The sequence below is a fragment of the Myotis myotis genome, unplaced genomic scaffold (assembly GCF_014108235.1).
Source record: "Myotis myotis isolate mMyoMyo1 unplaced genomic scaffold, mMyoMyo1.p scaffold_m19_p_3, whole genome shotgun sequence".
NCBI lineage: Eukaryota > Metazoa > Chordata > Mammalia > Chiroptera > Vespertilionidae > Myotis > Myotis myotis.
The window spans coordinates 119,277,764-119,302,667 of NW_023416335.1; the positions used below are offsets into that span (position 1 = coordinate 119,277,764).

The 24,904-nt window shown below is 42.2% G+C and overlaps 1 protein-coding gene and 1 pseudogene across 1 annotated transcript in view; one reads left to right on the plus strand and one right to left on the minus strand.

Annotated features, from left to right (window-relative positions):
- ADIPOR2 (adiponectin receptor 2) overlaps positions 1–10,302 on the minus strand; it is an 84,903-nt gene extending 74,601 nt beyond the window's left edge. The window contains exon 1 of the mRNA XM_036297544.1: positions 10,142–10,302. The gene's annotated coding sequence lies outside the window, so the exon portion shown is untranslated. The remainder of the gene's footprint in view (positions 1–10,141) is intronic.
- Positions 3,853–24,904, plus strand: part of LOC118650567 — a 44,479-nt pseudogene continuing 23,427 nt past the window's right edge.

Consider the following 24,904-nt stretch of genomic DNA (forward strand, 5'->3'; position numbering starts at 1 on the left):
ATATGTGGTAGGCAAAAGCAGATCTACAGTTGAGTATAAGCAACAATTTACTCTTATATTACCATTATTTTTTAAGTCTTTTGTTTTTCATTGATTTTAGAGAGGGAGAAAGAGAAACATCGATGTGAGAGAGACACATCTATCAGCTGCTGCCCTTCCGTGCCCCAACCAGGGATAGAACTGCAACCTAGGTATGTGACCTGACAGGGAATTGAACCCATAATTTTTTGGTACACAGAATGACACCCAATCAACTGAACCACACCAGCCAAGGCTCTTGTATTTTATTATTTATTAATTATTATATTATTATTGCATTGTATTAACTATAAACCTGCTTTTGTCCACCCCTGTATTTAAGAGACCATCTACTCCAGGACAGAGGACATGTTGCCTTCTTCATCTAGCTCCTGCTGCTGATGGTTTAGATTGCACGTCACAGGACCTGTCCTTTTTCAACTAGTATTTGGTTCAATAAACCCTTCATTTCCAAAAAGCTTTCTGCTATGAAAATGTCACAAAACATATATCCTTATTACCTGCAGTACAACCTGATACTTTTCTATCTAGAATTTTAACAGTAGCATTGTTTTTAAAACAGGAAAAACAATAAACCTAAACACCTATCAACATGAAAATAAATTTAAACTGGTTTTCTAATAATAATATAACTATACAGCAGATAAACGTGATGACTATAATCAGGTTGAACCATATGAAAACAGCCATTTTCGTGAGTCAAAATGTTAATAAAATAACAACTTCCTATGAAACTAAAAAACATGTTTCATAAAAAAAATAAGTTACAGAATAGGCAGAAAAGTGTCTACATAAAGTTTTAAATATGCAAAACAATAACATGACCTGCTTATAAATATAATCCTTATGAAGTAATTACATAAAAACAGGCATTAGGAATGATCAACACCAACACCATTCAGGATAACTGTTACTTCTGGGAAGTAAAATATAATCCAAAAAGATGCTTCAACTGTATGTTTTCTTTCCATTTTTTTTCTTTAAAAAATGGGAAAACATTAAGATTTGATATAGCTGTATGGTGGACATATGGATATTAATTATATTGACTCTGTGTTCTATAGATGTTTGAAGTATTTTAAGGAAATAAAACACACATCTGCATCCTAAATTCAAACCAACCACCATACAAAATTAATTTTCTTGGTTTAAAATGTTAATGACTAGTCATCACCTTTTTTTAGCCAGAACCTCTAGTCAACAACAAAAACAGCTTTTATATAATGCCCAATTTAAATATTTCCTTAAAATATGTCAAAAGAAGATTTATCCTTGGAAAACTGGTCTTGTTCCTCCTTCCAGTTTAGTGCTATGTATTTTACTGTATTTCCATTTTTCCTTTTGCTGCCAAGAAAAATCAAATCCAAATTTTATTCTTAGTCATTGAACTATGCTGCCACTTGGGAACAGAATATGTTTCCTCCTTCTCCTCATTTCTTTTTTTTAATATACATTTTATTACACTTCTGGATCTTTTAAGTAACTAGAAATTCTTTCTGGAATGAAATAGGATATAAATAAATCCCAAGAAAATAAAAAGTAACCCTTCAGTTCCACAATGCTAAAAAGTTTTCACTGCCACTATTTGTTCCCTGACCAAAGGAATGGGTGTGTAGATACAACTATGAATACATGTTCACTAAACTAAAATTTAAGGACATACGTATAGGATTAGTATGAATATGCTGCCAGTGAAAAAATTAACTAATATACACCAAAAACAAAATACAAAAGAAAAGACCTAGATGGCCAAATTTTAATAAGCTAATTATTTTGGTCTCTTCAAGACCATACTCTTTGTATGCTTTGTTTTCTAGTGCACGGATATTGTGGAAAACACAGTGTCCAATAATATGTAACACTTAAGCAAGCTATAAAGAAAATTGTATTTGTCTGTGGTCATCCATTAAAAACTTAAAAGTGTCCTTTCGCACAGGTATTTTCCCCATGCCTAAAGATATTTTGGCAATTTCCAGAATTTAGCTTCCCTTTTCATTCTGTCAGAACTTAAAATATATAACTAAGACAAACTATAATATCACTTAGCCAGCATATATCCCCTCTAACACAAGGTATACTCCAAAACAGAAAATTCAAAACCATGGGTTCCATGAAATAAATCCCCTATTTAATCCATTCCTTAACTTCCAAAACTGAATACCAAAAGTATTTCTTAAATAGGGTAGGTTGCACACTAGCCAGTGTGGCTCAGTTGGTTGGAGCATCATCCCATGCACCAAGGGGGTACGGATTGGATTCCCATTTAGGGCTCATACCAGGTTTCGAGTTCAATCACAGGTCTGGGCGAGTACAGGAGGCAACCAATCAATGTTTCTCTCTCACATCCATGTTTCTCTCTCTGTGTCTCTCCCTCTCCCTTCCACTCTCTCTAAAAAAAAAAAAATCAATGGAAAAATATCCTCTGGTGAGCATTAACAATATATATATGGTAAATTACTCTGGCCTGGTAGCTCAGTTGGTTAGAGCATCAACACACCAAGACTGGTTTCGGTCCCCAGTCAGGGCACATACAAGAACCAACCAATGAATGCGCAGACAAGTGGAACAGTAAATCAATGTTTCTTTCTCTGTCTCTCTCTGTCTCTCTTTCTCTCTCAAAAAAAAAAAAAAAAATCAATAAATAAAAATTTAAAAAATAAATAGGGTAGGCTAATTATTACTAACAAATAGGTCCTACGACATCGATCAGTCTTAAATTTATCTCATTTAGAAATAAAGGATGAGCTGGAGCATATACACCAAGATGACAATTTTATACTGTAATTTTCCAAGTTTATATTTCACAAAGTCTTTGAAAAGGTTATTTTTAACAAAGTTAAAATACTTTACTCATTAGTAATCCCAAAAGAACATGATCCAATTTAGGTTTTAAAAAGAACATTTACTCATATAAACCTGGGTTGCTATTTGATATGAAGAAAGCTATATACTCCTTACCCTCAAGAAATATAAAGCCTACTGGGAAGTCACCCAGATTCTTTTAACAGGGGAGACAAAATCCTGCTTTCAAAGACAAGTACAGAATCTAAACAAGTGAGCATCTCTCTTTAATGGAGTACTCAGAACAACCACAGAATGTAAGCCCCACTAAAGTAAGTCTAAATCATATCTCCCAGTGAGATAAATGAAATGAATAACATTGCCAATTGGATAGTTTTTTAAAAAATCGTGGCAATGGCATAGAGATGCAAGAACCTCACCACATCCACATTTTTGGTAAGTTAACATTGCTGTGACCTTTTGGATGGCGGTCTGGTAATATACATCAAAATGAAAAACATATTTCCTTCAACCAGTAATTAGACTCAGAAAGTTACCCTAAAGAGTCATTAGCAGCAGGTTCTACCCTCTAGCCTGCCCACTCTACCTTTCAAAAGTTTATCTATTGCTTTTCACTCTAATAACTCTTGCCATTATTGTTTTTTAAAAAAAGAGAGACAGTCATTATCATGAGAGACAATTTTACATACAAGGCACATGTACAATTTACAATACTTAATCTAAATATCCAGCAATAGGAACACTATTAGATTATGGCATACCCACTCAATAAAATACTAAAGAACTATTTAAAAAGAACAGAGTAGATGCAGATGTATTGAACTAGAAAGCTACCCAGGAATATTATTTTTTAAAGCACACTACTATGATCCAAGATGGTACCACCTGCTGAGCTCCCAAGGGCTGTTTCCCCACACCCAGAAGCATGATTCCAAGCCACAGCCAGAAGGACTGGCGGGTGTCAGTGTGGTTTTCTGAAAACTGCTCACTGTTAGCCAGTATGCAGCCAACATGCCCAGCAGAAACAAACACAAGCTTCCCAGTAACTTGCAGTAGTTATAGAACTAATAAAGTGGACCCTCTTACCTACACTGAGGAGTTTCTACAATAGTACATTTAGCTCACTATAAATCCAATATGGAGATTTTTAAATTGCAACCAAATACACCTTGCAAAGTACTGGCAAAGCTGATGATGTTTATGGCACAGATTGGTCACTGCTGCCCAGAACATCTATAACTTTCCTCAAGAGCTGAAAGATCTGCTCTCCTACAATTACACTGTCTTGAATCTAATCTTTCAATAACATTTTGCAAAGCTTTGATGTCACTGAGAAGAATCTAATCAATCTGTTTTGCTAGAGCTCTTCTTTGTACTTCTACTAGTACATTGCCATAGAAGCACCTAAGATTTTATATACTCATTTTTGTACTGGTGAGAATACAAACACAAAATACAAGAATAAAGTAAATATAGTATCACAGAATTTCAAGTACACATGTCAAGAAGCAGCAATATAACTGCACTCCAAGATATCTTCTGGAAGTGGTAAGTGAACTCTACAGAAGAAATTATGCCAAAAACATCAACGTTATCACAACTGCATGCTTCTCTAAGGTTACCAAGATATTAGTTGTTGCCTATTCCTCTTGTTCATCTCTCTTCCTAAAGAAAGATGCTAGTGCAGTATCCCACAGGGAAGAAAGACTCCAAACACAAGAAAAGGTTAAAAGGTTATGAAAGTGCTTCAGAAACAAAAGTGGAAAACAAAGGTGTTTAACTTTTCAGCTTTTCATTTGATTCATAATCTCCAAGATTTTGCAAAAACAAAACTGCTAAAGTGGCTATAAGCCCTAAGGAGAGTTGAAGTGAAGATGATGCTCATGAACTTTATAAAAACCAGACTAGAGGCCTGGTGCACGAAATTCATGCACAGGTAGGATCCCTAGGCCTGGCCAGCAATCAGGGCCAATCAGGGCCAATCAGGGCCTTCTGGCTGGCGGCCGGGGCTTTCCTTCCCTGGCTGCCAACTGCCAGCGGGGGCCTTCCTTCACTCTGCACTGCCCCCTGGTGGTCAGCATACATCACAGCAAGCAGCTGAACTCCAGTAGAACTCCCGAAGAGACACTTTGCATATTAGCCTTTTATATAGAGAGATTGGTGGGAATTCATGAGCTTTTTCAAACTTCCATCCTCTTATGCAAAGGTTTCTGCAACAGCACCAAGCCAAAGGGAAATAACAAGATCTGTTTGCTGCACAAACATCTCATCACCTGGTAGTCCCAAAGATCATTCAATCATTGCTCATGACTGTGGCCTCCCATTTTGGTATGGACAAGAGCTCTGGGGAAGTCATGGCAGTAGGAATCAGTGCTATGAAAAATAACAGCTCAATGACTTAAAAATTTCTTCAAGATCTGGCCCAGCATAAAACAAAGATAAGAATGTGATGATGTCTGCTAGAATTGATCCAGTTCATCCAAACACTAAATCCTCAGATGTTGCATAAGAAATTCTGGGGTAAGGCTACAGAGGCCTTGAAAAAATCAAGAACACAATAATATGGATAATTAGCTGCTAAAGTTTGCATTCCAGGAACATAAGTTCTGGAAGTTGAGGAAGAGAATGCTGAGAATGATAAAGATGGCTGAGGAAGTACCAGTCTCATTGAAGAGGAGGATGGTGGGTAAATGGGTTTATGTGCACCATTCTTCTTATGAACAAGAAATCTCCAAGAAGCTGAACAGCTTCATGGAAGAGCCAGGATGTTCAGTTAGAAAATAATCAGCATTACTTCAGAGAAAAGCAGTTGGCACTACAAGATAAACTTTTAAAAGAGAAAAGGAATGAAGTAACTCTCAAGTTTTCTACTCTCCAAGGAGAATGCTAAGTATATGTAATTAATCTGCAAATTAGTGAATCAAGAATGTTTATTTGCATCAAAAAGTTCAGAAGCACTATTACTTTGAAAACCACCTACTAGTAAAAAGCACACTGCTAAACAATGACTGGTTTGATGCCACTTTTTAAAAAACAATTCTGCAACACAAAAAATAAGCCTAATATAAACTACATTTTATTTAATAGCAATGCAACAATATTGGTTCATCAATTATAACTAGAGGCCCGGTGCACGAAATTCATGCACGGGGGGGGGGGGGGGCCCTCAGCCCGGCCTGCACCCTCTCGCAGTCCAGAAGCCCCGCAATCGATCACCCCAAAGAGGTAGGCCCCACTCACCTGGCCGCGATAGATCGCCCCAGAGAGGCCCTACCCACCCGCCACAGCCCGCTGGCCAGTGGCCTGGGCCTCCCTCTTTGGGGAAATCACAGAGCCCCCCCACCGGCCAGTGGCATGGGCCTCCCTCTGCAGGGCAATCATGGGGCAATGGCTGGGCCACCCCCAAACAATCACATCGCAACCGCCTTGGCTGGCCTAGCACCAGTGCATGCCATAGCATGGTGGTCGGGATGGTCATTCTGCTCTGCAGCCGTTCGGTCCATTTGCATATTATACTTTTATTATTATAGATATGTCACATTATGCAAAATACTATTAACAACGAAAAATGGGGGATGAACGATATGGGAACTTTCTGTACTAGCTACATAAATTTCTGTAAATCTAAAACTGCTCTAAAAAAGAAAGTCTTGCCCTGGTCAGGTAGCTCAGTTGATCAGAGCGTTGTCCTGATATGCCAAGGTTGCAGGTTCAATTCCCTATCAGGGTACATACAAGAATCAACCAATAAATATATAAATAAGTGGAACATTGGTGGAGGGAGTTAATTGAGGGGGGGAGGGGAGAAACACCTCTAATACTTTCAACAGTAACAATAAATTTTAATAAATAAATAAAGTAGAACAAATTGGTGTTTCTGTATCTCTCTCCCTCCTCCCTCTCTAAAATCAATAAGTAAAAAAATTTAAAAATAACTTTAAAAGAAAAAGTACTAATTTTTTTTAAAACCTGCAGATTTGCAAATCAACATTTGCAAATGAGGACAAAGAGTTGGAGAGTTCTATATCAAATTGTTAACAGTGGTTTTCTACAGAGTGAAATGGAAAGAGGAAGACAAGGAGAAACTTTTACATAATATGCCTCTGGACTGTCTAAATTTTCTTCACTGAACAGTTCTCTAAGGAGAGGCTCTGTAACATATTGAGGGTCTCAGTCCCAAAACCATATTGCATGGATTCAAATCCCAGCTCCACCATTAACTAGCTGATAAATTTGGGTAATTTCTCTATGCCTCAGTTTCCTCATCTGTGAATAGGGATAATAGTATGTGTCCCCACAGAACTGCTGGAGGTATTACATGACTTACTACATATAAAGTGTTGGAAAACTATCTAGTACACAGTAAGTGCTCAAAAAATGGTGTTCACCACCACCACCATCATCAAGTATATATTATTCAACATCAAGCATCTATTATTCCTAATTTTTTAAAACTTTGACTAATAAGACAAATCAGGAAAACTTGGTTCCTCAAGTGCAGAATCTTTGTATACAAACGTATACCATTGCAAATTAAAATAACCTAAGATTTTTTAAGCAAATTACAAATCAACACTTAATAATATGAGCCAATTTATGTAAAAATATTCACTAACAAATTCTATAAAAACAATCACAAAAACAAACCCCTCTGAGTTATATGATTCTGGATAATTTTTACTTTCTCCTTTACATTTTCCTGAATCATTTTAATTTTCTACATGGAATGTTAATTTAAAAAAAGCAGGAGCCCTGGCCAATGTGGCTCCGTTGCTTGGAGCATGATCCCATACACTAAAAGGCTGCAGGTTCTTTTCCGGGGCACCGTACATACCTCGGTGTGGGTTCCATCCTCAGTCGGGGCACATATGGGAAGCAACTGACCAATGTTTCTCTTTCACATCATGTTTCTCTCTTTCTCTCCCCCCCTTCCTCTCTCTAAAATCAATAAAATATGGCCATGCACTTGGGTCCCCTCCCTGAAGCAGAAAGCTTTCTATAATAAAACACTGCTTTTACTTAAAAATAAATAAAATATTAAAAATAAAATAAAGCAGGAGTCAGTTTACTTTTTCTATTAAGGAATAGATAATAAATATTTTAGGCTCTGCAGGACATATGGGTCTCTGTCCCAATTACTCAACTTACCAATGCACCACAAAGCAACCACAGACAATATCTAAACAAACACATACATTATGTCCCAACAAAAAATTTACAAAAACAGGCAGCCGGCAGAACTTGGCCCATAAGCTGTAAAGTTTGCTGACCCCTGAAATGAAGAATACAATTTTCATTTTGGAAAACAAAATGTGCTTTATACCCAAGTGCATCAGCTATATTGATTACTGATAGAGGGAAAATCCATTCACTTAGAAAAACACTCTGGAAATCCTCCTCTCATCCCTAGAACCCCAGTAATGAGAAAATTTGCCTAAAATCATATGCTGGTGGGTGGGCAGTTAAAATAGAGGCTAAAAGAAATATGCCTTTCATACTTAAGTCAATTTGAAAGTTTTCAAAGTTCATAATAATTCACCACCAAGCAGCTGCTACCACATGTGTGGAAGTCCTGCATACTGATGAAATGATTTTAGTTATGGATCATCACAGTCACCACTCTGACAGATTTCTAAGAATGAAAGCATCTATGAACAGCATCAGAAATGAAATTTCTATGAAATGAAAAATTTTAAAAATCTATGAAATGCTAACATAATAAATGTCAGAGCGTGGTAAAAGGAGAGACAGAAAGGTGGCCCTTGATATGAGGGCATTTCAAACTACCTAAGTGACATATGATCTCCCCCACCCCACCCCCCCCAAAAAATAAAGCTTTGGCCTGAAGGAAATGAATTTTAACATTTCACTGAGAAGAGTTTTGTGATCAAATGATTTTAAATGTGACTAATTTCTTGGAGTTTCAAATGGTTTAGGGAGGGGCTGTTTTAGAAAAAGATATAATGGGACTAAGGTAAGGCTGAGAAGTCATGTCTAAAATAAAAATACTAAAAATCATTCTAGCCCTGGCCAGTGTGGCTCAGTTGGTTGGAGCACTGTCCCATCCATACACCAAAGGTGGTGGGTTTAATTTATGGTCTGGGCACATACCCAGGTTTTAGGTTTCCTACAGGAGGCAACCAATCGATGTTCTCTCTCTCTCTCTCTCTCTCTCTCTCTCTCTCTGAAGTTAATTTTTTTAAATCGTTCTACTGCCCTGGCCGGTTTGGCTCAGTGGTCGGAGCGTCACCTTGCGGACTGCAGAGTCCCAGGTTCGATTCCGGTCAGGGGCACTACCTCCGTTACAGGCTGGATGCCCGCTCCCTGGCCCCCGGGGTGCGGGAGGGAACCAACTGGTGTCTCTCTCTCTCTCTCTCTCTCTCTCTCTCTCTCACACATCCGTGTTTCTCTCTCGCTGTCTCTCACACGCTCTTCCACTCGGACTAAAAAAAATCAACAGAACAAATATCCTCGGGTGAGGATTAACAATTAACAAAATAAATAAATAAATAAATTATCCTACTAAAAAAAAAAAATCATCCTACTGTTCAAAAAAAACGTCAGCAGCCTGCAATGAAGTCAAATCAACCACTAAAATCCCAGGTGGACATTTGAGTCTTTCTACCAAAATTCACTGCTGGGCTATCACGTTCAGTTGTCAAAATTCCAGAAGCAAACGTTTAAATAAGGTCAAAAGCCAGGAGGAGGGTTAAAGGACCTATTAGTTTTCAATCCACAGTCTCTCGCTGACCGACACCCTTGTTATCAACAGTTTTCAGAGCAGCACAGCTGAGAGCCGAGAAGCCCAATAGGACTTGGGAAAACGGAGCCCAAGTTGCTCTGCCAACCAGGTGGCCCGCAACGCCGCCTTGGAGGAGGTGAGGGGCATTTCCCCGCGCTATACCCTGTCCAAGTAGCACTGAGCAGAACCCATTCGACGCCGGCACCAAAGAAAGTACTAGAAGTGACAAAGGAGACGGAAATGTGAAAACGGAGGGCAGATTCTCTCCGCGGGGAGTGAGGGGAGGCAACTGCAGGCGGAGGGAGGAGAGCTGGAGGGCTCTGGACCCTCTGCCCAGAGGGGCGCGGCGGGAGAGGTAGAAAGGAGGGCGGACCCAGGCCCCTCACGACACACGGTCCGGGGCGGGCGGATCAGGTGAAGAGGCCAAGTTCAGGGCGGGGACGAACGCACGCTCCCCGGCCCACACCCGGACACTCGTCCCCTCAGCCGTCACGTCCTCCCGACCCGAGCTCTACCGCTTCGCCCGGGAAAAGGCGCGCACACTCCAGAGACCCTCACCCGGAGCTTGTCGCCGCCTCGCCGCGCGTCTCGGACGCCTCGGGAACCACAGGTGAGGGGAAGGGGAGAAGGGGGGGCAGATGAGGGAAGGAGCCCAACTCGGTACAGCCGTGCCGCTGCCGCCGCCGCGATACCGAGTCTTAGATCGTCCGCCCGCCCCCACGGCCGCACGTCGCCGTGACTCGCACGCGAGGCGGTAAGACCCAATAAGACCACACCTTGAGCGCAGCCGCACTGGCGAAAACCGGAAGCTGCTTCTCGGACCGCAGAACCTGGGTGCATCCTGGGAATTGTAGTTCAGCCTGGGGCTCAATGAAAGCTGTGCTGCGCGTCCAAGGACCTAGAGGAAACGCTCCGCTGGCGCGCACATAAATTCCCTTCGTTTGTTTCCCTCCCACCGATAAGGAAAGCGGTTTAGATCAGAAGAATCGGGGCCTTCCTAGTTCGGGGACGCTTTTCCCAGTCTCTGTGGATACGGGTTATACACACCTTGGGCAGAAGCCAAAATTTAGGGGTTTAAGCGAGATCGTGTGTTTCTGCCAACGGCCAATATATTGTTAGACGTCGTCTCTGAAAGCTTCGGAAATAAATCCGAAAGCATTAGCCGAATCTTTCCCAAAACAAAAGCGTTTGCCTGTTAAATACTGTGTCCATTTACCCAAAATGAGTGATTTTTTTTCTACATGTGAGCTTTTAATTGAGCTCTAACTCAGAAAACAAGAGCAGGTTTGGTTACGTACTTATTCTGGAAGAAAAGGAAGTACAGTATAGGAGCTGGCATAGAAAAATGTTTTCACATTCAGTTCTAAGAGGAATTTATCATACTCTGAAGAGGTCATTGTCTTAACTGTCAACACTCTTGCTATTGACTAAATGAAATCCGTAGCTTTCAAGAACATCTATGCCCATGGCTGTGCTTCCATTGGACCACAGCAACAGAAAACAAAGGATGCCCGAAGAAGCTTCACAGAAAAAGCTTCATATCAGTATAAGACCTTGAGTCTGATATGTGCGGAAAAAATAAAAATGGAGAACTCTTCAACTTGGAAATGTAAATTCTAAGAAGTTATTAAAGTTACTAAAATCACACAAAAAAACATTAATAATATGGTCTTAACACAGGTATTTGAGAGCTAAAGGCCACCCAGGTAAGCTTGAAAGATAAAATTAGTATAAGTAAAATTATTAGAACTAAATTTAAAGGAACCAATTCCCTTCAAGTAGTAGTTTACATTGAAAATATTAATTATGTTTTTTAATTTCCATAATTTGTAAAGACATAACAATAATGTCATCTATTTTTCTAGGTAAAAACAAACTTTTGAGATTGAAATCAAGGAAGACATACACCTCCACAACAATCAGAAACAGAATACAGTGCCTTTGAATAGAAAATTTGACCCAGTATGCAAACTCACATAGGGCAAAAATGAGAACAAGAACCTGAGGCTTAATAAGAGGTCTACTAAAGGTGACAGAACTATATAAAAAAGACAATTAAAAAAGAGATCATTCAGGGATTTCAAATCTTTTCTGCATAGTTCTCTCAATCTTGCTTTGACAAAACAATGCGCTTTACTCAAAGAGCTTCCTCTGGAACACTCTATTGTATGCTAAAACATGTGAGAATGAGCCTTAATGTTTTCCCATCAAGATTTTACCTATCATTCTCTGTCTCCTGAACCCCAACCCTTTTTCAGCTAATGAGGATGTTGCCACCATCCTTAACCTGAGGGACAATCCCACGGCCATGGCTTCCTTCACCATATCCCATACCTAAATGCCACCATTACGTGTTCCAAAGCAAATTTTTCTGGCTTCTCTCGGCCACTAATCTTTATATGCTGTCTTCTGGCTAGAACCAAAAGGAATTCAGTAAAGCCTTATATCCTCCAGTGTCATCTGAGGACCCATTTTTAGGGTGTCACACTTCTCCACAGGAAGTGGAGCACCTTGGTGCTACATCTTCTGCAGCACCAAGGAAAAAGTCCCTTTCACCCTGCTCCCCATACTAGCCACCAGTGACCCAACAGTGCTCTGTGGCACAGCTAGTCTGATGTAGTCACCTCCACAATTATCAGATGTTGACAAGGCGAACGCATCACTGGGTGAGTAACATTCATAATCCAGTTGCAGATATCCCCGAATGAGACTTCAGCGACACTACAATATTTTGCTGAAATGATGATATTGGACTTGGTCTAGGGACAGACTTATCCTCCATTGTGATATGCAAGCCAATAGCCAATGAGAATTGGAGATATATCTAAAGCAGCAATTTTCAACAGTTATGCCAGAAGTATTATTAAAACATGCAATACCTGACTTTGGCAAGTCACTTTGGAGCAAAAAGGACAGGTAATTACTATCATTATTATCTTGTAAATCAATCAAAATTATACCTATTTTTTGTCAGATTGGCAAAAAAAAAAATGTTTTTTTCAGTGTGCTGCAGAATTTTAGTAATTAATTTATGTGTGCCATGAGATGAAAAAGGTTGAAAATTGCTGATCTAAAGCAACAAGCAAATGGAGGTGAAGCTTTCAAATTCTTTAAGGTAAAAAAAAAAATCCTAGACCCCATTGTGAATTTAACTTGAGATCATAAATGGTTTTTGTTGCTTCTCCCATAAAGAAAAGAAAAATGATTTCATTTATTATTTTTTAAAAAATTACTCTTTTAAGAAGAAAAAAACAAATTATTTGGCCAGTGAAAACCAAAATTAGTAATCTTCTTTGTGCTGTGTCTACAACTTTTCCAAAAAAATTACAAAGGGAAATTAACAGCTTCGTAATTACAAAATACTTAAAACTAGCCTGAAGGACAAAATGGAAGATGGACCATAAAAGAGGTAACCCTGCCACCCAAAAAAGAGCAAGAACTGTCAAATCAGTCTCTGTGATTGTCTCCTATGTATGCTGTAGTAGAGGAAAACCTTCCTTCCACCCTCTTAGAGTCTGTGGTAGACTAAGAAATTAAGCTGACATAAGACAGATTAGCAGGAGAAAAACTTACGTTTATTTAATATTTTTATCTACACACAGGGGTCTTTAGAAGGAAAACAAAGACCCGAAGAAGTAGTTAGACTCAACAGCTTATAAACCTTTTTTCAAAAAGAATGGAAAATTGTGGGGATGTGACAAAGCAAAGGGACTTGGACTAAGGACAGTAAACTATGGGACAATGATTAGGAAATATACAGGAGAAACTAATGGGAGATTGAGGTTACTTTATTCTTTTATTTATTTTTTTATTGATTTTATTTATTTTTTAAACTCTTTATTGTTGAAAGTATTACAGATGTCTCACTTTTTCTCCCATTGCCCCCCTCCACCCCATTCCCACTCTGCCCCAGGCCTTCCCCCATTGTCTATGACCATAGGTAATACATATCTATAGATATAAAAGCCTAAGCAACCGGCCGACTGGTAGCTACGATGCACATTGACCACCAAGGGGCAGATGCTCAATGCAGGAGCTGCCAAGCTGTGGTGACTTGGCAACTGCGATTCTCGGGTGACACACCCAGAATCAGAAAGGAGGGAGCCTGATTCCAGGTTGCGTCCCCCGAGAACCGCCCTCTTGCAATCTGGGACCCCTCGGGTGATGTTGGAGAGCTGGTTTCGGCCAGATCCCCGCAGGCCAGGCCGAGGGACCCCACCGGTGCACGTGCACCAGGCCTCTAGCCCATTGGCTCCCCACTTCAGGTCTGACTCCCCACCGGGCCTGTAGCCCATTGCAGAGGTCATGGGTCTGGCCCTTACAGATACTTTTCGACTCAGTTAGCTAAATGATGAGACACACAGGACCTACTGGCTGTGGCACCGGCTTAATATTGATTTCCAGTGGAGGCAGTGAATTTTCCCACTACCACACTCAGCTGGGAAACCGGCAGTGGCTTCCCTCCTTCCAGGTGGACAGCAGAGCCAGGGCAACCTCCAGGGAGGGAAGGCGGTGAAGGAACAGCTCAGGTGGGAAGAAGAAGGTTTCTGCCACCACAGGACTCTGCCTGGGCAGAAGGGCCTGGGTGGGAGCCTGACATTGAGCAGGGTCCTGCCCTAGGCTGACTATGTTCCAGGCTCAGTAAATCCTGTTTGCTGAATGATTGCATTTTGCAGCTAAATGCCCACAAGTCGTCAGTTACTGCCGAACTTAGGATAAAGTGAGATGAAAGAAGTGAGACAGATAAAAAGAGAAAGATAATATTGGGAAAAGAGAGGAGAGAGCCCGATTCTGGGGTGCGTCACCCGAGAACCGCCCTCTCGCAATCTGGGACCCCTTGGGGATGTCAGAGAGCCGGTTTCGGCCCAATCCCTGCAGGCCAAGCCAAGGGACTCCACCCGAATCTGTGCACCAGGCCTCTAGTCTATATATATGAAAGCCTAAGCAACCATCCAACCATTCGACTGGTATCTATGACACACACTGACCACCAGGGGGCAGATGATCAACACACAGGCATGGAAACATGGAACAGACTGATGAATCTCAGAGGGAAGCGGGGAGCAGGGAGGGCTGGAAGAGATTAATCAAAGATCTTATATGCATACTAGAGGCCCAGTGCACAGATTCGTGCACTGGTGGGTTCCCTTGGCCTGGCCTGAGGGGATCGGGCCGAAACCAGCTGTCCGACATCCCCTGAGAGGTCCCAGATTACAAGAGGGTGCAGGCTAGGCTAAGGGACCCCACCAGTGCACAAATCCGTGCACCAGGCCTCTATTATGCATATAAGATATTTGGTTAATCTCTTCCTGTCCCTCTCCCCCCAACCCTCTGAGTTTCCTCAGTCTGTTCCTTGCTTCCATGCCTTTGATTCTATTTTATTCACCAGTTTATTTTATTCATTAGATTTCTTGTTCATTTATTTTGATTTTTAAATTTAATTGTTGATAAATATGTATTGTTGCCATTTTATTGTTCATAGTTTTTATTTCTTCTTCATTGAATTCTCTTCTTAAAGAATACCCTTCAACATTTCATGTAACACTGGTTTGGTGGTGATGAACTCCTTTAGCTTTTTCTTGTTTGTGAAGCTTTTTATCTGACCCTCAATTCTAAGTGAGAGCTTTGTTGGATAGAGTAATCTTGGTTGTAGGTCCTTACTATTCATCACTTTGAATATTTATTCTTTTTGTTTGTTTGTTTGTTTGTTTGAATATTTCTTGCCACTCGCTTCTGGCCTGCAAAGTTTATGTTGAGAAATCAGCTGACAGTCATATAGGCACTCCCTTGCAGGTAACTAACTGCTTTTCTCTTGCTGCTTTTAAGATTCTCTTTTTGTCTTTAGCCCTTGGAATTTTAATTATGATGTGTCTTGGTGTGGTTCTCTTTGGGTTCCTCTTGTTTGGGACTCTCTGTGCTTCCTGGACTTGTAAGTCTATTTCTTTCACCAGGTAGGGGAAGTTTTCTGTCATTATTTCTTCAAATAGGTTTTCAATATTTTGCTGTCTTTCTTCTTCTGGCACTCCCATAATGTGAATGTTGGTCTTCTTGAAGTTGTTCCAGAGGTTCCTTACACTATCTTCATATTTTTGGATTCATTTTTTCTTTTTGCTCTTGCTTCCTCATATTCCAAATCATTTATTTTACTCTCACACTCCTCTACTCTACTGTTGAATCCCTGTAAATTAACCTTTATTTCAGTTAGTGTATGCTTAATTTCTGACTGATCCTTTTTAATTTCTCTGATATTCTCACTAAGAGCCTTGAAAATCTCATGAAGATCCTTGAGTAACCTTATAACCATGGTGTTGAACTCTGTATCCAGTAGTTTGCTTGCTTCCATTGTCATGTTTCTTTGTCTCCTCATTTTTGACTGCTGCCCTGTGTTTGTTTCTATGTATTGGATAGAGCTGCTATGTCTCCTATAATTGGTAGAGTGGCCTTGTGTAGTAGGTGTTGTAGGGCCTAGTGGCTCAGTCTCCCAGTCACCTGAGGCACTCTAGATGTGCTCTTTTGTGGGCTGAGTGCACAGTCTTGTAGTTGAGCCTTGATTGCTGTTGTTGTCACTGGGAGGAGTTGACCTCCAGGCCAATTGGCTGGGGGAACCAGTTGGACTACAGTGGGAGAGTTGCTATGCAGGAAACACCCCTATGAAACAGGACTTGCTTCAGTGAGGCTTTGGTACTCACTGAGCCTGCCCTTTGAGTGTGTCGCTTGTGGATGTGTAGAGTTGTAATCTGATATGGTCTGAAGATGTCCACCAGGTGCACTGGCTCTAGAGCCTCCAGGGAGGTGCAAAGTCAGCCACTGCCTGGGGCCACCTTGCAGGAGCTACAAAGGGATCTTCAGGTGGCTACTCCTTGCTATTTGTATTGGGCTTGGAGGTGCCCAGGTGAGGCCCAGTTGTGAAGCAAGGCAAGCTGGTGCTTGTGCTGGGTCTTGGGTCTTTTATTGATAGGTTTGGGGCATGCTGTCACCAGCTGCCTCTTGTTTGGGAGATTTTAGGAAAGTCGGAAGCCTGAGCCAGGACAAGCCATTCATATGGAAAAGCTGTTGCAAACAGCTTGGGTAGGGTTGCAAATTGGATAGGGTGGGATCTCAGGGAATCACCAGGGAGGAGCAAACAGTGTACTCCAGGCTGATGGAGACTTTGACATGGCTGCCAGTAACCCTGTGATTGGGGCAGTTCCAGCACAGGAAAAATGACCCCTGTGAGCACTCCCATCTGGGAGAAAGCCACCCCCAAGTTCCTACCCTGATGCCAGACAATCCAGTTCCTCCCCATATGTGTCTGGATCCCCCAATATTGCCTGGTGCAGGGAGTCCAAGTAAGTTTTTGCGCCATACCTTTAAATGGAACACCTGGGTCACCAGCAGCCTCTGTGTCCCTCATCCAAATCTCCACTGATTTTTATAGCCTGTAGTTGCGTGGACTTCTCTTTCCAGCTCTGGAACCCTGGTTTGGGGGTCTGGGGTGGAGCTGGCATCCCTTGCTCCACACAGACGGCCTCTGCAGACACAATCTCCCTCCCAATTAAAAAAATGGCACACATGGGTGTCAGACCAGCCCATTCTGCTCCTCTGCCCCTCCTACCAGTCTCAAGGTGCTTTCTTCTGTACTTCTCTAGTTGTAGGACTTCCATTAAGCCAGCTTTTAGATGGTTCTGAATGATAGTTTTTTGTATTTTTGTTGTAATTTTGATGTGGATGTGGGAGGCAGCAAGTACAGGTGGTTACCTATGCCACCATTTTGGTTCTCTCTTCTATTCTTATTGATTTTTAGAGAAATAGAGGAAGGGAGAGAAAGAGAAACATCAATTTGTTGTTCCAGTTATTTATGCATTCATTAGTTGATTCTTTGTATGTGCCCTGACTGGGGATTGACTCACTATCTGGCATATCTGGGCAATGCTCTAACCAACTGAGCTACCTGGCTAGGGGCAGGGCCAGAGCTACTTTTAATAGGTTTCTTTGTACAGGTCCATTTGGCATCAACTCTCAGTCTCTCGTGATAATGTCAATAGAAAAACATCCAAACCTGTAGAGAATTTTTATAAATTTCTTTCAGCCAAGCAGAGGATCTTGAAAGCAGATGTCAAGGGGACTGAGCAAAGTGCTTCAGAAAATGCAATTTATAATTTCTTATATGCATTTGGAATTAAGGAAGGAACATAAATAAGATTACATGAAGGCGGGGGGAAAGCAAGGCAGGGGGATGGAATTACAGTATTGTTAATGAGATTATGTGCTCTATTGAGGGTAGTCTCCCTTCCGAGGGGTCTGAAAAAGAGGATTACTCTAGCATTTCAAAGATGTGTTAACCTAGATGCACAAGAATAGTGGAAAGGGCTTGCATAAGGCAAAAATAAACCTTTTACTAAAGAAGTTATATGCCTGGGGTGTGACTACCTACCATGGCCTGCCCAGATAGAAATTTATATTCAGATCACCCTGTGAGTTTATTTCAGTTAGACTTATTATAGTGCCCTTTTCATCCACAATAAGAATGTTCTTCTGAGGTGATGGATGTGTTGAATGAACACAAAGAGTCTAAAGGCTATGGCTAGAAATAAATGATAAAGATTTATTCAAGGGTCTTAGGTTTTACAAACCAGAAACACAGTTAGGCAAAAACCCAGAAGTATTCCAAACAAGAAAGAAAGGTTAAGAGTTCTTAGAGTAAAAAGTGCATTCTTGATAATAACAAATGATTCTTAGCCTTAGATTTGACACAGGACAGTTATCAGTCAAATGTCAGTTGGTCTGGAGGATGTGTCACTGGAAAGGGACCAGGCCTGGAGCAGGCCTGCCTCTGGCTGGCCGGTAGTGTGTGGGTTCTTGACTTCACAAAGGAAAGATTTCACAACACAAGTCCAGGTGATTTTGAAGGTATGCTTATTAAAGCTGGAGACAGTGAAACAAGGGAAGGAGTTAGGGTAGAAGAAGCAGTGCTCTGCTTTGGCTCTCTAGAAACATTATAGGAAAAAAGTGAGCCATGGTGTGCAAGTCTAGCGGGGATCCTTAGACTTTAGAGAGAAAAGTAAAGATGCATGCCTGAGAGGGAAGAAAGGCATGGGCATGCTCCAGAGATAGGTGGGTCTTTGTCTTAAAGGTTCTTATCTGTTTTATAAAGGAAGGAATTTGGGGGGAGGTCTCAGGAGAGGATCTCAATAGAATATTCATCAACTTTATGCTGCTGCACCAAAATGAGATTTATTCCCTGACTTCAACCTTCTTTGGGTATGGCTGACACATATGGTGAAAGGGCGAGGGCTACGCCTTCCATCTTGCCCCAGGGTAAGGGCTACGCCCTCCATCTTGCCCCAGGGTAAGGGCTACGCCCTCCATCTTACCCTGGATCCTCCATTTTTGGGCAGCCATGTGCTTGACAAGGAGCTTCTTCCCGGAAGCCTAAGCCTCTGCTAGCCACACCCAGGACTTCTTTAAACTAACCAATGACAATCAAGGGAAGTGCATGCCACAGATATGACCACATCCTGTGTAACAAGACACCGACTTGCGCCTGGCCAATCGGCAGGGCCCACAGTCCTTTCTCCTCCCCTTACTCCAACCCCCCTATAAAACCTCTCTCCACACAGAGTTCTCTCTCTCTACCACTTGGCTTGCCGTTGCGTCGGTGAGTGTGGTCGGGGAGCCGAGCTAGCTCGAATAAAGACTCTTTGCTTTTGCATTGGACTTGGCTGGCTCCCTGGTGGGCTTTTGGGGATCTTGAAATCTGGGCATTGAAAGGGCGAGTCGTCGCAGGGCCTACGTGGGCCGGCCGCCAGGCCCCATGAGGCACAACCTGACCACGCTGCTGGCGGCCTCGGGCACTGACTCCCCAGCCCACGGCGGGAGCCCGGCGCAGGCCGCCACCCGCCCGCCGCCCCCGGACCAGACCCATGCGGCAGCGGCGGTGGTGGGGCGAGGCGCGTTCCCTCGCCCGAGGAGATGGAGGAGGAGGCAATCGCCGGCGCCCCCGGGGACGAGACGGAGGACGTGGACTTCCTGTCTGGGCTGGAACTGGTCGATCTGCTGGACCCCCAGCAACCGGACTGGCCCCTGGAGCCTGGGCTCAGCTCGCCCTGGGAGGGGCGAGGACTGCGCCCTCCATCTTGCCCTGGGTCCTCCGTTTTTGGGCAGAGCCATGTGCTCGGCGGGGGCTTCTTCCCAAGGCCCAGGCCTCTGCTGGCCACGCCCAGGATTTCTCTGGACTAACCAATGATAATCAAGGGAAGTGCACGCCATCAATATGACTACATCCTGTGTAATGAGACACCAACTCGCGCCTGGCCAATCGGCAGGGCCCACAGTCCCCTCTCCTGCCCTTACTCCACCCTCCTATAAAACCCCCGTCCCATCAGGCTTCAGTCTCTCGGCCACTTGGCTTGCCGTTGTGTCGGTGAGTGTGGTGGACGGGGAGCTCAAGCTAGCTTTAAATGAAGGACTCTTTGCTTTTGCATCGGACTCGCTGGCTCCCTGGTGGGCCCTTGGGAATCTTGAAATCTGGGCACAACAGGCATGACAATGGCACTAATTGGATTTTTGTTATCTATTCCCTGACTAGGGTGACTTATCCTTTGGTTGGGTAGAAGTGTAAACCATTTACTCTTTTAAAAAATGTTTTTATTGATTTTGAGAGAGAGAGATTGATTTGTTGTTCCACTTACTTATGTATTTATTGGTTGATTCTTGTATGTATCCAGACAAGGGATCAAACCCACAGCCTTGGCATATCAACACAATTCTCTAACCAACTGAACTACCCAGCCAGGGCCTCCATTTACTCTTAAGTGTCCTTGGTGAGGGAAGATAGGATTTTTCAATTTACTACATGGCTGTAACTGCTTGGCCATTTATCTGTCTCAGTTTCCCTAACCCACTGTTCCTGATTTACTAACCTGTGTCAGATGGACTCCAGGAAGTCTGGTCATGTTCATTGGGTGGTCTGGATATATGAACATTCTTTCTTTCTTTTTTACATAATTCTTTATTGTTTAAAGTATTACATAGGTCTCCTTTTTCCCCCATTGACCTATCCCTGGTCATTCTCACCTTTGGTTGATCCCTGCCTTCCCTCTGAGGTTGGATGGTCTGTTAGATGCTTCTATGTCTCTGGATCTATTTTAGTTGATCAGTTTATGTTGTTCATTATATTCCACAAATGAGTGAGATCATGTGATATTTATCTTTCTCCAACTGGCTTATTTCGCTTAGCATAATGCTCTCCAGATCCATCCATGCTGTTGCAAATGGTAAGAGTTCCTTCTTTTTTACAGCAGCATAGTATTCCTTTGTGTAGCTGTACCACAGTTTTCTAATCCACTCATCTGCTGATGGGCATTTAGGCTGTTCCCAAATCTTAGCTATTGTAAATTGTGCTGCTATGAACATAGGGGTGCATATATCCTTTCTGATTGGTGTTTCTGGTTTCTGGTATATAGTCCTAGAAGTGGAATTACGGGGTCAAATGGAAGTTCCATTTTTAACTTTTTGAGGAAACTCCATACTGTCTTCCACAGTGGCTGCACCAGTCTGCATTTCCACCAGCAGTGCATGAGGGTTCCTTTTTCTCCACATCCTCTTCAGCACTTGTCGTTTGTTGATTTGTTGATGATAGCCATTCTGACAGGTGTAAGATGGTAACTCATTGTTGTTTTGATTTGCATCTTTCAGATGATTAGTGACTTTGAGCATGTTTTCATACGTCTCTTGGAGTTCTATATGTCCTCTTTTGAAAGAGGTCTATTTAGGTCCTTTGCCCATTTTTTGATAGGATTGTTTATCTTCCTTTTGTTAAGTTGTATGGTTCCCTATAAATTTTGGAGATTAAACCCTTATCCTATATAACATTGGTAACTATGTTTGCCCATGCAGTAGGCTCTCTTGTTGTTTTGTTGATGGTTTCTTTTGCTGTGCAGAAGCTTTTTATTTTGATGCAGTCTCATTTGTTTATTTTCTCCTTAGTTTCCCTTGCCTTAGGAGCTGTATTGGTAAAGATATTGCTATGACATATGTCTGATATTTTGCTGCCTATGGATTCTTCTAAGATTTTTATGGTTTCGATCTTATATTTAAGTCCTTTATCCATTTTGAGTTTATTTTTGTGAATGGTGTAAGTTGTCAGTCTAGCTGCATTTTTTTTGCACGTATCTCTTCAATTTTCCCAACACCATTTATTGAAGAGACTGTCTTGAATCCACTGTATGCTCTTGCCTCCTTTGTCAAATATTAATTGAGCATAATGGCTTGGGTTGATTTCTGGGTTCTCTGTTCTGTTCCATTGGTCTATATGTCTGTTCTTGTGCCAGTACCAGGAAGTTTTGAGAACAGTGGCTTTGTAATATAGCTTGATATCTGGTATTGTGATCCCTCCAACTTTGTTCTTCTTTCTCAGGATTGCTGCAGCTATTCAGGTCTTTTTTTATTACATATGAATTTATGGAGAGTTTGTTCTAGGTCTGTGAAATATGCCATTGGTATTTTAATGGGGATTGCATTGAATCTATAGATTGCCTTGGGTGGTATGGACATTTTAATGATGTTGGTTCTACCAATCTATGAGCACAGTATATTCTTCCATTTGTTTATATCTTCACCATTTTTTCTTTAGTTACAGAGATCACCCCTGAGGAGCGAGGGGTCCCAGAACCCATCCCAGCCCCCCTCTTCAACTCAGGGTTTCAGTCCCAAGAAGAGAAGTCCTCAAAACTTCTGGCAATAAAAACTAGTGTGGATTAAGGCTGAAGGAGTCTCAGGCAATTCCTCTTAAAGGCCCCATGCACAGGACTTACTCCAACTCACTCCCTTTGAGCTCCAGTGCTGTGATAGCAGCTTGAGAGGCACCAGAGACATACAGGGAGGAACTGAATTGCCTAGCACCAGAGAAAGAGCTGTGGGGCCCCAAAGAGCCCATGGGAAGGCACCATATCTGAGACTCCATCAGCCTGGCTCACACTTTGCTCTAAATTGAGGTCTTGGTCCACCCAACTTTCTGGCCCACCAAACCTGTTTCCAATGGCTTTTCCATAGGATGGCCTGTCTTGACTCATACTTCAGATGTTCCTAAAATCTCTCAAATAAGCAGCATCTAGCATGCCCTATACCTCTCACTAAGTGGCCCTAAGCCTGGCACTAGCAATAGCCAGCTTTCATTTGAAGCTTGGTTTCACCTGGACACCTCCAAGCCCAGCACAAGTAGCAGTTATCTGCGAATCACTTTGTAGCTCATGCCACCTTGCCCCGGCAGAACACAGGTGGCAGCTGACCTTGGCCTGCACCTCCCATACATGCCCAGACTGGGGCAGGGATTGAGCCTGCAATCAAGGTACTTACCCTTGACCAGAATCAAACCCACAACTCTTCAGCCCAATGGCAGAAACTCTAACCAACAAGACAGACTGGCTAGGGTTGAACATTTTTTATATTTTATAAAGATCAGTTTTATTATAGTACTAGAGGCTCAATGCACAAAGATTCGTGCAAAAATAGGCCTTCCTTCCCCTGGTTGCCGGCACCGCCTTCGCTCTCATCCGGAGCCGCCTTTCCGCCTTCGTTCCGGCCAGAGCCACCTTTCTGCCTTCACACACTGCCCAGAGGCCTGGAGCGGCTGGGGCAGTTCAGAACGCCCCCGGCTGCTCTGTGTCTGCGCACATGCTCGCTGCCCACAGGCCCGCCATCTTTGTCGGGTTAATTTGGATACCCAATCCTGATTGGCTGTGGGCATCGTGAAGGGTTGGTCAATTTACATATTTGTCTATTATTAGTATAGGTACTTTACATATAATAAAATATTCCAATTTGTAGACAAAAAAGGAATTACACTGAAAGTAACCTCACATGGTAATCTGTTCATAAATTCCTATCTGGCCAGGTCATGGTGGATAGTCAAGTTCCAGGAATATAACCACTTTACTAGAAGGTTTATCTTTGCCTTAAGCAAGCCCTGTCCATTGTTTTTATGCATTTAGGCTAACACAACTTTGAAGTAAGTGTAACCACCCGCAAGGGAGCATAATCTTAACTATACTGTAATCCAGTCCCTGCCTTGTTTTCTCCCACCTTCATGGAATCTTTCTTCTTTTTTATTTTATTTTTTTAATATATTTTATTGATTTTTTACAGAGAGGAAGGGAGAGGGACAGAGAGCCAGAAACATCAATCAGCTGCCTCCTGTACACCCCCCACTGGGGATGTACCCACAACCAAGGTACATGCCCTTGACTGGAATTGAACCACAGGCCAACACTCTATCCACTGAGCCAAACCGGTTAGGTCGAGAAATTATATTTTTAGAAGGGGAGGAAATAAAGATGATTTGGGAAATTAGGGGATTTGCTTAGTATATGGGTATTTGGAAGGGGTAGTTAAATTGGGTCAGATAAGGGATATGAGGAATATTTGGGCAAAGAGTAAGTATGTCCTGGGAGTCTTGCAGTAATCAATAATATAGGGCAGAGGTCAGCAAAGTTTTCCTCTAAGGGACCAGGTAGTAAATATTTTAGATTTTGTGGGTCAAGAGTCAAAGTAAAAGATATTATGGGTGCTTATATAAACTTTTAAAATGTAATCATTAAAATATATTTTAAAAACATTCTTAGCTCTTGGGACATGCAAAGCTGGAAGTTGGGCTGCATTTTGGCGATTCCTGATATAGAGCATGACAGGATGGGGTCCTCCCATGGTTCTCAGGAATGTCAGCATGATCAGCATGTGATTACTTCTTAACATGCTCCCCCTGGGGCTGATTCTGCTGCAGTGGCTCTGACCTCCACTCCTACCTCCATTGACTATCACTGCCGCAGCACAATAAACAATACAGGACTGTCATCATCCCTTCGCCATTTTCATTCCAAGTACTGCAAGCAATACCTACCATTTCTGAGTGCTTGCTTTCATTCTATGCTCTCCTAACTAGCGTAGAATCATTAGCTCATTTATAGTTTACCATAATCTTGTGAAGCTGGCAGTATTATTTTCATCGAAGAGCTGAGAAAACTGAGACCTAGAAAAATTAAATTCCATTCTGGAGCCAAAGAGTTGGAGCCCGAGCATGAGGCCGCCCCGCTGACTTCATGGTCTGCTTTAGCACCAGGACAGGGCACGGAGGTGCACAACTTTCTCAGATTGAGGGTCTGGTCCTTTGGATCAGAGACTTACACGAGGCTTCCAGGGCTGGCGCTCGATAAGCCCAATATTTATGATTTCAAAACCACATACAATCAGATGTACAATGGTCTCCTTAGGAAAGACAAAGAACTCTGTATGCAGAATGGCATTTTGCACATGTGGGACAGAAGTAAGAGAATCAAGCTTCAGTCA